Here is an 11898-nt window from a genome sequence, read left to right as displayed (position 1 = left end):
GCAACATATGTTGCCATCCAAGCAACGTTACCATGGACGCCCCTGCTTATTTCAGCAAGACAATGCCAAGCCACGTGTTACATCAACGTGGCTTCATAGTAAAAGAGTGCGGGTACTAGACTGGCCTGCCTGTAGTCCAGACCTGTCTCCCATTGAAAATGTGTGGGTCATTATGAAGCCTAAAATACCACAACGGAGACCCCCGGACTGTTGAACAACTTAAGCTGTACATCAAGCAAGAATGGGAAAGAATTCCACCTGAGAAGCTTAAAAAATGTGTCTCCTCAGTTCCCAAAGGTTTACTGAGTGTTGTTAAAAGGAAAGGCCATGTAACACAGTGGTGAACATGCCCTTTCCTAACAACTTTGGCACGTGTTGCAGCCGTGAAATTCTAAGTTAATTATTATTTGCAAAAAAAATAAAGTTTATGAGTTTGAACATCAAATATCTTGTCTTTGTAGTGCATTCAATTGAATATGGGTTGAAATAGATTTGCAAATCATTGTATTCCGTTTATATTTACATCTAACACAATTTCCCAACTCATATGGAAACGGGGTTTGTACATGTGGACCCATAGATATAAATGCTGGTAAATGCAGCTTTGATGTAGCAAGCTACTTTTGCCGTGTAGCTTGTAGTGTAGCTTGCTACAATTCTCTGGGGATAGCTTCCCCTGTAGCTTAACTACATTTAATCAAAAGTAACTTGTAGCTTAGCTTACTACATTTTCCAAGTAGCTTTCCTACCACTGACGATACAGTAGTATCATCTTCCCTCATCGCTTTCCCTCAGCTGTCAGCGCTCAGTGAGTCTGCGTGCACACGGACACACGCACCCCTCCCCTCAGCCCTCAGTAAACTAGTGTCGACAAAAAAGTTGACATGAACGAAATCTATGGAAGTATTCCATCCATTGTAGCAAAATGATTTTCCAACGTGTATCTCAATCTGTGCTCGTGTAATCACGTGTGCCTGTTGCTACTCGATCGGTACTGGAAGACACAGTCGGTCCACACATGCACGAAGACTACGTCACTTCTGTCAACTTGTTTTTCTGCCACGGTTTTCTTTTTTTGTCATCTTTATTTGAATCACAACATCACATAAAATATTACAAACAAAACAAACGTTGCTTAAGAATACAGTATTTATTTTTACACAAAAAATTCATTAAACATTTAAACATCACAGAACATGACGTCGCAAGGTTCCGTCGTAAGAAAATGCAAGTCCAGGAAATCTTCGCGGATGCGTGGACCGATTTTGTCTTCCGGTACCGATCGAGTAGTGACACACTACATTTAACCAACCGCAAATGACATATGCAATTTAAACCAATCAGGAACAATGTACAGCTGAGGCATGTGACAGAGAGAAGCCAAGACCCGCCTTATTGGTCTTGGCTTCTGATTGGTTTAAATGTTGTAGTCTTTTCCGTGATTGATTAAATGTAGGTACCGTGGATTGATGGCTTGGTCTGGGATTGGTTATTTCGATCAATCAATCAGAGTTACTCGAACTACGGCAAGCTGCAAAAACCAAAGTTTAATATTATGAAAAAAATATAGAGTAGTGAATGGGAAATATAAGCGTGAGAAATGTAAAAAGTGGCGTGAGAAAGGGTTAAATTGCGTGACTGTCAAGCTCAAAGCGTAAAGTTTGGCAGCTCTGAGCAAGTGTTCAGTGTGGTCCATCGTTGTTGACTACAACATAGAATAACATCATCAGAGGCTGCAAGGCGCCAACTAGTGGTGAGTATAAGGAAAGGCAAGGGGGAGTTACACGCAGACAACACCTGGGCGGGGCGGGGTTAAGGGGGAGGAGTATATTTATAGCTAGAATTCACTGAAATTCAAGTATTTCTTATATATATATATATATAAGAAATACTTGAATTTCAGTGTTCATGTATTTACACATATACACACACATAACACTCTACTCATTGTTGTTTTTGGAAAGTGCAATGCTTTGCAGCCTGTAGCACAGCCTTTGAAGGAGCATAGGTATGGGCAGCATCTGTGAAATTTAATTTGCAGGAAAGGAGTGAGTTTAGGGTTGAATTGTCCATCCTCGTTCTATTCTCTGTCACTATCTTTCTAACCATGCTGAACACCCTCTCTGATGATGCATTGCTGTGTGGCACGCACAAAAGTGCCTTCATCAAATGCACCAGAGTCTGGAATCTTCCATCTCTCCCTAGCATATCCCTTCCCCTTCGAGCTGTCCTGGATGAACTGAAGTTCTTGTTTCCAATCATTTTGGAACTTACTCGTCGTCGCCATGACTGTCTCTTCTGCATTCTTCTGCTTCGTCTTTGTTATGTTTTTGGACATTACTACTTGCCGTACTTTTGAAGCAATGCATGATGGGAATCTGGATATTGTGTGTCAGTTTATTAATGTGCCGGCTGGAATAAACACACCCTGAGCAATAGCTCCGTGCCTGCCTACTTTATGGGTTATAGATAAACCTATGGATAACGGATACATATATAATAGTCTCCTTCTTGTCGTGTGTGCAGTTGCGCACTGAACTCCAAAAGCCGTAGATGTTATAACGTGACTGGGCCAGCACACTGTTTATATGGCGGAAAAGCGGACGTGACGACAGACTGTCCTCACTCAGGTCCAGCTGGAAATCGGGAGAAATTCGGGAGAATGGTTGTCCCGGGAGATTTTCGGGAGAGGCACTGAAATTCGGGAGTCTACCGGAACATTCGGGAGGGTTGGCAAGTATGCACGGCAGAAGTGTCGCAAAAGTAACGTGTAAGTAGGTAGTATCGGGGTTTCTTTCTGATTAGGGACAGACAGACAACTTAAAACACATGTACGCGGATCTAAAAGAAACGTACGTGGATCGGAATACACACACTCGGATTGATATAAAGACACACAAATTAGTACATGTGCGCAGATTGAGATACATGTTGCAAATAATTTTGTTACAATACTACTTCCATAGAAATCCAATTATATTATGATCATTTAATCTTGTAGATGGGTGACACAAGTTCGGAATACATCCAATCACAGAATCAACAACAGAGCAGTATCTCCACATCCGTGGCTTACTAGCAGGGGCGCCGAAAAGGGGGGGTAAAGGAGACGGATTCTAGGGGCCCATGATGGAGGGGGGCCCAGAGAGGCCCCTAATGATGATGAAATTATAATACAGAAAAAATAATGGCACTGTGTTGGGGGCCCTGTAAAGATTATTTTCATGGGGCCCAAAATCCCTAGCGGCGCCCCTGCTTACTAGTACATAAAAAACAACACCGGAACTCTCTAAGAATAACTAAAGTTCTGTAGGTAAATTATGGTAATCCACTACAAAGCCAGCGAAGCGTCAATTTGTGAGGTATTTACATTATTACAAGTTAAAATATGAGTTCACTTTTCTGAGAAACTGCATTTTTCAAACCGATAGAAAAAAATTTCACTGTAGAGGACACTGCATCTCTGAAAGACAGTGAATCTTTCCGCACAATTATTTGCACTTTAAAATACTTGTTTGTAGTAATAAATATGATTAGAAAATGTTAGCATTATGTTTGTGTTCAATTACAGCAAGTGGGTTTATCCTAAACGTTCCTGCCACGTTCCTCATTTTACACAATAAAGCATTCTATTTATTTTTGTATTGTTTTTACATATAACTCAATAAGATCGTACCGTGGCCTTAATATTGTGATATCGTACCATGAGATGTTGATAACTTTACATCCCTACATTTTATATATTAATTTATTTCACCTGACTGAACAACTGTCTTCTTTCACTTTGCTAAAGCAACAAGTTTACAACTTGCCACTTTTTATTGTCAATTATTTAACTTTCTATATATAACTTTTTTCATTTTTTATTAATCTATTTTTTTCATTTATGTTTTGTTGAAAGGGGAGAGGAGGGTATTTTTACTTTAAAATTGTGGAAAAAATCTGAGCATTCTAACTTGTTTATCAATACACTGTGTTGTAGTGCACTGTAGAAATAAAAACATGTAAATGTTTGTGAAATGTTTTTTTTAAATGTGACGGGAGAAGTCAACCCCCACCATCCCCAAATAAAATTTTGTGGAATAGCCCTGTAGTCGACCATTCTATTTACTGTGTTGCATTTTTGTTCCTTAATTATTGTGTTGTTTAGCAGGTTGATGAGCCTGCCACTTTGACAAATAGCCAAACCCAGAGTAACAAATGTAATTTGTCTGCTTATACATGACATCTGCTCCCCTCGCTAATTCATCATTATAGGTTGCTTTGATGAAAGAAGAAAAGTTTGTTATAAAGATGGCATGAAAGCCTCCTCTCATCACTGAACTTTGATTTGCTTCCATATTTATATGGTAATATTCAAATCCCTATTTCCACTTGCTCTGCTTTGGTCTGGTTGACTGACACTTCAGCATCGACACAAGAAGCCAAACAAAGCTATTTTTATGGATGGGCCATTATACAAAAGCTGCATGGGGAATCTGTAAGAATGCAATTCAGGTGTCATTGCCCCTTTGTAATCTGTCTCGTCTTCGGGAATTCATTTTCTCAGCAGCTTCACCTGAAAATGGCATTCTGACACCATTTACATGGAAATCACTTTGCCTCTTCATGTGTAATAGTGGCCTATGTGCAGACAGGACCTCAGAGGGCTGGGCTATTAATGGAGGGAAAAAGAACGGAAGAACGATGGAGTTTTCAAGACAAAAGTCAAGGTCAGAGTTTGGATATGGGAATGGATGCAAGCATTTTGTGGGAAATTTCTATTTCAAAAAGCATGCGTTCTCCTCTCCACACGTATTGCATGAACATGAAATACAAAGAATACATGTGTTTGTATTGACACACATTAACATACAGTATCGGGAGTGCTACAGTGATGGAAGTGAAAGTGCTTTCCTATTTTTCATGAAAGTGGTTGTTTCGGTCTACACTCCATGTAAAAGATGGAGCAGAAGAAAAATGTATTTGGCTGGATTAATACTGCCTCCTCATGGCATTATTGCAGCACTACTCAATAAAACAGTCTGGCAATGGTAGTCACGCATAACTACACTCAGCATTAGTTCAGGTTTATCAAATTCATTGAATTTTTAAACCAAAGCAACATATCATTATATTCTTTACATATATGTATAGTCTGTATATTACAATGCATACTAGAAATATATACATTTATATGGCTTTGGGTGAGGTGTTTCCTAATTTTTGTGGTTTCAGAAATCTTAAATCCCCAACGTGCATTTTTAAAAATCATATTCAGAGTACTCATACTTTTTATTAGCCCTGTTTAAACACACAATAAATCTGTTGCTAGTACAGTAGTACCTCAAATTAAGAGTCCTCCAATTTAAGATGTTTTGAGGTGAGAGATGTCACTAAGCTAATGTTTATGCTTTAGGTTGCAAGCAAAAAATTAAGTTACAAGAATCCCCACCATCGTTAGTTTAGCAAATGTAAGATCTGCCCAAAACATCTGGTCTGACTCGCTAGCATTAGCTTATAGATAGAAATTGACATAACTTTGTTTTTTCAACCATGGAAAGGAAATGTGAATGTGAAGGACAGTACTGAGGAGAGGAAATGGATGATATACATTCAATTAAAGAAAGAAAACATCAAAAACATGACTGAGCGGGTCGCCAACTTGGCGAAAGAATTTGAGCGTATGTTACAGGGTGATTGTATTGACATACTGCGCCACCTTGTGGCAGCCACAGAGCCCTCACCTATAATATATCCCTGCGTCATGTGTGTTTACCTCAGATGTATATCCTACATGCAGCCTGAATACACGGTACTGAGACACAGCAGGACTCTTGTCATCTTTATAATGCACCACACTATGCAACATGGTGTCAGAAGTCAAAACAGGACCCGATTATGCCCCACATTCTGTCCGTTGTTGAGACAGCGTGCGTTTATTTGTTTTGGTGAGTTTTAGCAGTTTCAGTTAGCCTGTTAGCTATAGCACCGCGTTGGTATAATGGCTTCCAACATCCCGCCTCCGGAGCCCATGAAGATGGCTGGGGACACTCACGGCAACTGGAAAAACTTCCGAGCAGAATTTGAGGATTATCTGCTGGCGACCAGACTCAACGAGAAGGAGAAGGCCGTCCAAGCAGCGGCGCTGAGACGGCTAATAGGGAACGACTGCCTCTATGTTTACAAATACAGCCTGGGACTCACTGCCGACCAACAGAAAGATGCGGTTGCTATTCTGGAGGCACTGGAGAGATACTTTACCCCGCGAAGAACGTCACATTCGAGAGGTACGTTTTTGGAAACTTAAAGCAAGAGGAAGGAGAACCCATAGATGCTTTTGTTACAAGGCGGAGAGAAAAGGCTGCCTCCTGTGAATACAGAGCTATAAAAGATGAACTCATAAAGGACAGGCTTGTCCTTGGCATTGCTGATGAGGGCGCCAGACGTCGTTTACTAAGAGAAAATTATCTCAAATTGGATCAGGCAATCATGATCTGCCGTGCAGCCGAGGTCATGACAACAAATTAAAGACTATGTCACTGGGCAACTCAGGGCCTGGAGAGAGCATCAATGCCACGCAGGGGGCACAAAGATATGGACGCAGGTCTGCCGTTAGGCCATCTGAGCCCACCAACACCAGTTCGCAGCCCCAGGGCATGAGAGACACAGAGGAATGCAAGTACTGTGGCACAAGGCACAAACATGGGCGAGACCAGTGCCCTGCATTTGGTAAATCCTGCCGCTCTTGTGGCACTGCCAACCATTTTGTTAAAGTATGAACGCTGTGGATGACCAGTCGACAGGGGAACAGGTGATGGAGATGAGAGAGATGTGTACACAGCAGAGAGCGTGGGAGCTGTGAACACGCAAGGGAAGAAGTGGTTTGTCAATCTGCCACTGCAACAGGGGGTCTAGAGGTGCCAGCTCGACTCTGGAACCACCTGCAATGTGATGAGCATGAAGGACAAGATGAGACTGGTGCCCAGAACGCCTCTTCAGAAGAGTCCCACCAGATTGAAGCTGTACAACAGTGAGTGGATGAACTCGCTGGGGTTGTATAGCACACAGTGTGTCATTAGGGGCAGAACACGTAAGCTGGACTTTGAGGTTGTGTATACAGGCCAGAGGCACTTGCTTTCAGGGGAGACATGTGAGAGACTGGGCCTTATACGATTCACCATTCCTAAGGAGCTAAATAAGGTTGAACACTGCAGGATGGGAGACCTGACCAAAGAGCGTCTCATCAACACATACCACGACGTGTTCACCAGCCCAGTTGAGTCCCTGCCTGGTGATGTTCACTTTGAGCTGGACAGCAGTGTGGCGCCCGTGCAGTGTTCCCCCGGGAATGTTCCAGTGGCCCTCAAGGCAGCTGTTAAAGCACAGCTCGATCGATATGAAAAGGATGGACATTTAACCACAGTCACAGACTGGATCAGCAATCTGGTCACAGTGAAAAAAACGGATACATTGAGACTATGTATTGACCCAAAACCACTAAACCGAGCCCTGAAACTGTCCCACTACTTCATTCGCACTTTAGATGATGTGCTGTACAAGCTGCCAAAGGTGCGTATATTCACGCTGGTGGATGCACGTGATGCATTCCTGCAGTGCCGACTGGATGAGGAGAGCTCCCTGATGACAACGTTCTGGACACCATGGGGCAGAAAACGGTGGCTGAAGCTCCCCTTTGGTGTGTCAGTTGCTCCGGCACTGTACCAGAGAAAGCAACATGAGCTCCTAGCTGGATTAACGGGGATTGAGCCCATAGCCGATGATATCCTCATAGTTGGCTGCGGGGATACGGACGATGAGACCAACCGCGACCATGACACAAACCTCATTGCCCTGATGGACAGATGCAGAGAAGTTAAGCTCAGGCTGAGCCTGAAAAAGTTGCAGTTCCGAGCCATTTCGGATGGGGGAAGCCAATTTGCGTGCAGTGAATTTCGGGCATTTCCGAGGGAGTGGGGCTTCAAACACGTCATGTCCTCACCGCGGCACCCAAAAGCTAATGGCAAAGCAGAGTCAGCAGTAAAGATTGTGAAAGGCTTGTTCAAAAAGGCTGACCGTGCCAAAGAGGACCCCTGGAAGGCCATTCTGCATTGGCGAAACACGCCCACTGAGGGCATGCATTGCAGCCCAGCACAGCGGCTCATGTCTCGAAGGCTGAGAACCCTTCTTCCGGTGGCCGACCAGCTCCTTGCACCTCAGGTCATCACAGGGGTTCCCGACAAGCTGAGGGGGAAGCATCAGGCGGCGAAGTTAGTGTATGACAAATCGGCGAGGGATCTGCCGGAGCTGAACGTCGGCCAGCCCATCAGGATGAAGCCGCTCCCGGGAGACAGGACGGGCAGATGGAGGCGAGGGGTGTGCCTGCAGCAGTTGGTACTCCGGTCCTATCTGGTCGACGTAGAGGGGACCACATATTGACGCATCAGAATTGATCTTCGACCGGCCGAGGCAACCCCTGCCCAACCGTCGGCTCAACCAGAATTGACCCCAGAGCAGCCTGCGAGTGGAGGTGGCAACAGAGACAGCGTTGGCGGTGCTGGGGAGTCTCTAAGGTCTTCACCTGCCCAAAGGTCACCGGCATCTTCTCCGCAGGCCAGAGACACACCGCGCCGTGTGCTACAGGGCCAGGCTTTCTCCCGGAGTGGGAAGCTTTTAAAGCCTCCTGACAGACTTGTCCTCTAGGTCACACATGGACTGTGACACGCAGGCACACACAAACACACACACACACACACACACACTGACATACACTCGAATAAAACATGCAAGGACTGTGTGCACTTTCAAACACACATGGACTGTGAATTTTGTTGAATTCCAAAAAAAATAAAAAAAATAAATTAAAAAAAAGGAAGTGAGTGATGTAACAAACAAAAAAGTGATGTTCTGATTGATTTTGATTTGATGACAGGTGTGTTCTTATCCTGCTACTATGTAGTGCCACGTCCTATTGCTATATATTTGATAGCTGATATTTGATGTTGAACCAGGTATTGCTATCTGAGGTTGAATCTGGTGTTACTAGTATGTTGATGGCTACAGTTGATTTACAGGCAGCATTGTTCCAGTGTGGATACTTTACTAAAGGAAGGGAGATGTTACAGCGTGATTGTATTGACATACTGTGCCACCCTGTGGCAGCCACAGAGCCCTCACCTATAATATATCCCTGCGTCACGTGTGTTTACCTCAGTTGTATTTCCTACATGCAGCCTGAATACACGGTACTGAGTCACAGCAGGACTCTTGTCATCTGTATAATTCACCACACTATACAACAGCGTACCACTGCTAGTTTGCACCACACTGAAGCTGAATGAGTCCAACACCAGCCAAGAATGTTAAAATAATATCTAAACGCTGTATATTTATCCATGAAAACATAGAAACGCTGATGATGGTGTGTTTGACGGAGAAGCAGCTGGAAGGAGCTACCGTAATCCGCTCTCCAAGGTAAATGCTGTACATTATTAGTACATTACCTCATAAAACCACTGTATGTGTTTGTACTACATTTTATTGTATTGTTTTCATGCAAAATTCCAGATCTCTAAGTTAGTTTTATTTTTGCTGTTTTGTTGATTTCAATCATTTCAGTTAGAAACGTTGATTTGAGATCCAAGTGTTTTAAGTTAGGAGCTCCGTCACAGAACCAATTAAGCTAAAAGTTGAAGTACTGCTGTATTTGGTATTATATCATCAGCACTAAAGCAGAAGATGCACAATGTAAATATAAAAAAAAGAGTACATTCAAAATAAAAATGGCAATAAAATTAAATGATACACAATTGGGATATCACGGAATGCAAGGCTATTCAACTACAGTACATAATTAAAAGGGCCACAGTTTCAAAAGGCCAAGGGCTCAGGGGCCGAACATCAAAATGTGGATGTTTCATCAAAAAGTTCCCCCTCAGGTTATATTCCTTTGAGATTGTGTTTACTTACCGTAATTGCAAAGTAAACACATCGGCTTTCACACTGCAGTGTCAAAAAAATTGATTATATTGCCCTCGCTACTCGTTTCCAGCGTGTGCAGCTAGACAGATACTTAACAGTATGAAGAAAGAGAAGCTCCAGAAGTTTTGTTGAGGATTAATGTTTCTTTTTTTTAATTATTTTTCTTTCACAGTTTTATTTGTTCACACTTCTTCCTTAATTTGGGTTTGTAAGACTGAAAATATCAAGATAAAATAAACATTACAAAAGTATAACATTCAATGTGTATTTTACATAAATAAGATAGAAGGTTTAGTGGTAATATATTCACACAATGACCTACAAATGTTTGCGCATATAGAAATTTTTAAAACATGAATATGGCTCAACACAAATAAACCTAAGGTGTAGCGTTATTGCTCTCTACTGGTCAAATGTTGCGCTAGATGTATAAAAGAGCTTTTCCTTGCCAGAGAGTTACTCAGACAGATAACACGACCACGAATACAAAATAAATCACGAAGTCAGCAGTTTCAATATAAAACAAACAAAGATATATTTACGCACAACATCTACTTACGAAGTTCTGTGACCAAGTTTCGTGATGAAGCTTACACATGTGGATTTCTACCGTTGTTGCTGTTCTGGAACAGTGTGTCTGCCCCTTTAAAGGCCTGACAGAAAACAATGACTCGAGCAGTGGCTCGGGGCAGAACATTCATACATTGTTGTCCAGTTGCTTTTAAAAGGTCAATTTTCGCAGTTTATTTAGATTTTTTCGGGGTCGATAGTGCCATTTTATTTTAGCAGTCTTCTTCTACTCACCTACTGCTGCTTTATTGTGACACATTTGCCTCACTGTTGCCCCCTGCGGGTGGCGGGAGTACAGCATACATGAGCCACCCGAGTTTAAATGGTTTTATCAAGCCTATTTGGGTAATGTTCGGCGGGCCAACTGAAAAGCTTTGGCGGTCCAGATGTGACCTGTGGGCTTCCAGTTTAATAGACCTGATGTAATGTGAAGTGAAGTGTGAAGTGAATTATATTTATATAGCGCTTTTCTCTAGTGACTCAAAGCGCTTTACATAGTGAAACCCAATATCTAAGTTACATTTAAATCAGTGTGGGTGGCACTGGGAGCAGGTGGGTTAAGTGTCTTGCCCAAGGACACAACGGCAGTAACTAGGATGGCGGAAGCGGGGATCTAACCTGGAACCCTCAAGTTGCTGGCACGGCCGCTCTACCAACCGAGCTATACCGCCCCGTAATGGCTTCCAAATCATGCCCACAATGCCATCCATTTATTTTCTACCGCTAGTCCCTGTGTTTCTTAAAATAGTTTTTTGGTAAAGTATGAAAGGTCGCACGCAATGCAATACATTATATTTAGAATGAAAAAAATCTGACTATTTGATCAAATCTAAACAATGAGGTATTGTTCCATGATTGCAATGTGGTTAGTAGATACAATTATAAGCATTGAATTGTTAAAGTAGTGTCTTCAAACTAAAGCCACTTTATTTGAATTATATACAAGCCAATTGTGTGCTAGTGAAACATTCATATTTGTACATCTTCCAATTTTTATTTAATACAAGACAAAATATGTATGGGGATTCTGAGACTAGTTGAGTCATTTTTGTTTAGTGGCTGATACGTGCAAACATCTACAAGTTCCAAACACAAAAATGACCCCAAACCAAAAACCCACAAACACCATATAAAACAAATGCATTTGGATAATGCTTGTGCTGCATATTACAATGCTTGGTCTCATTGGTCTTCTTCTAACATTAACATTATCCACCTGTATATTTTGTCAACAGAGGTGTCCAAACTTTTTCTACCCAGTGCCCCATACCGAATATTCAAAGCATTTGGGCTGGGGGCCCTTTTTAAAATGTATATTTTGAAAAAAAAAAAAAAAAAAGGATAAAAATAGATATTTGAGGTGGTATA

The sequence above is a fragment of the Nerophis lumbriciformis genome, linkage group LG09, assembly GCF_033978685.3.
Source record: "Nerophis lumbriciformis linkage group LG09, RoL_Nlum_v2.1, whole genome shotgun sequence".
Lineage (NCBI taxonomy): Eukaryota > Metazoa > Chordata > Actinopteri > Syngnathiformes > Syngnathidae > Nerophis > Nerophis lumbriciformis.
This window is presented reverse-complemented; position numbering follows the sequence as displayed.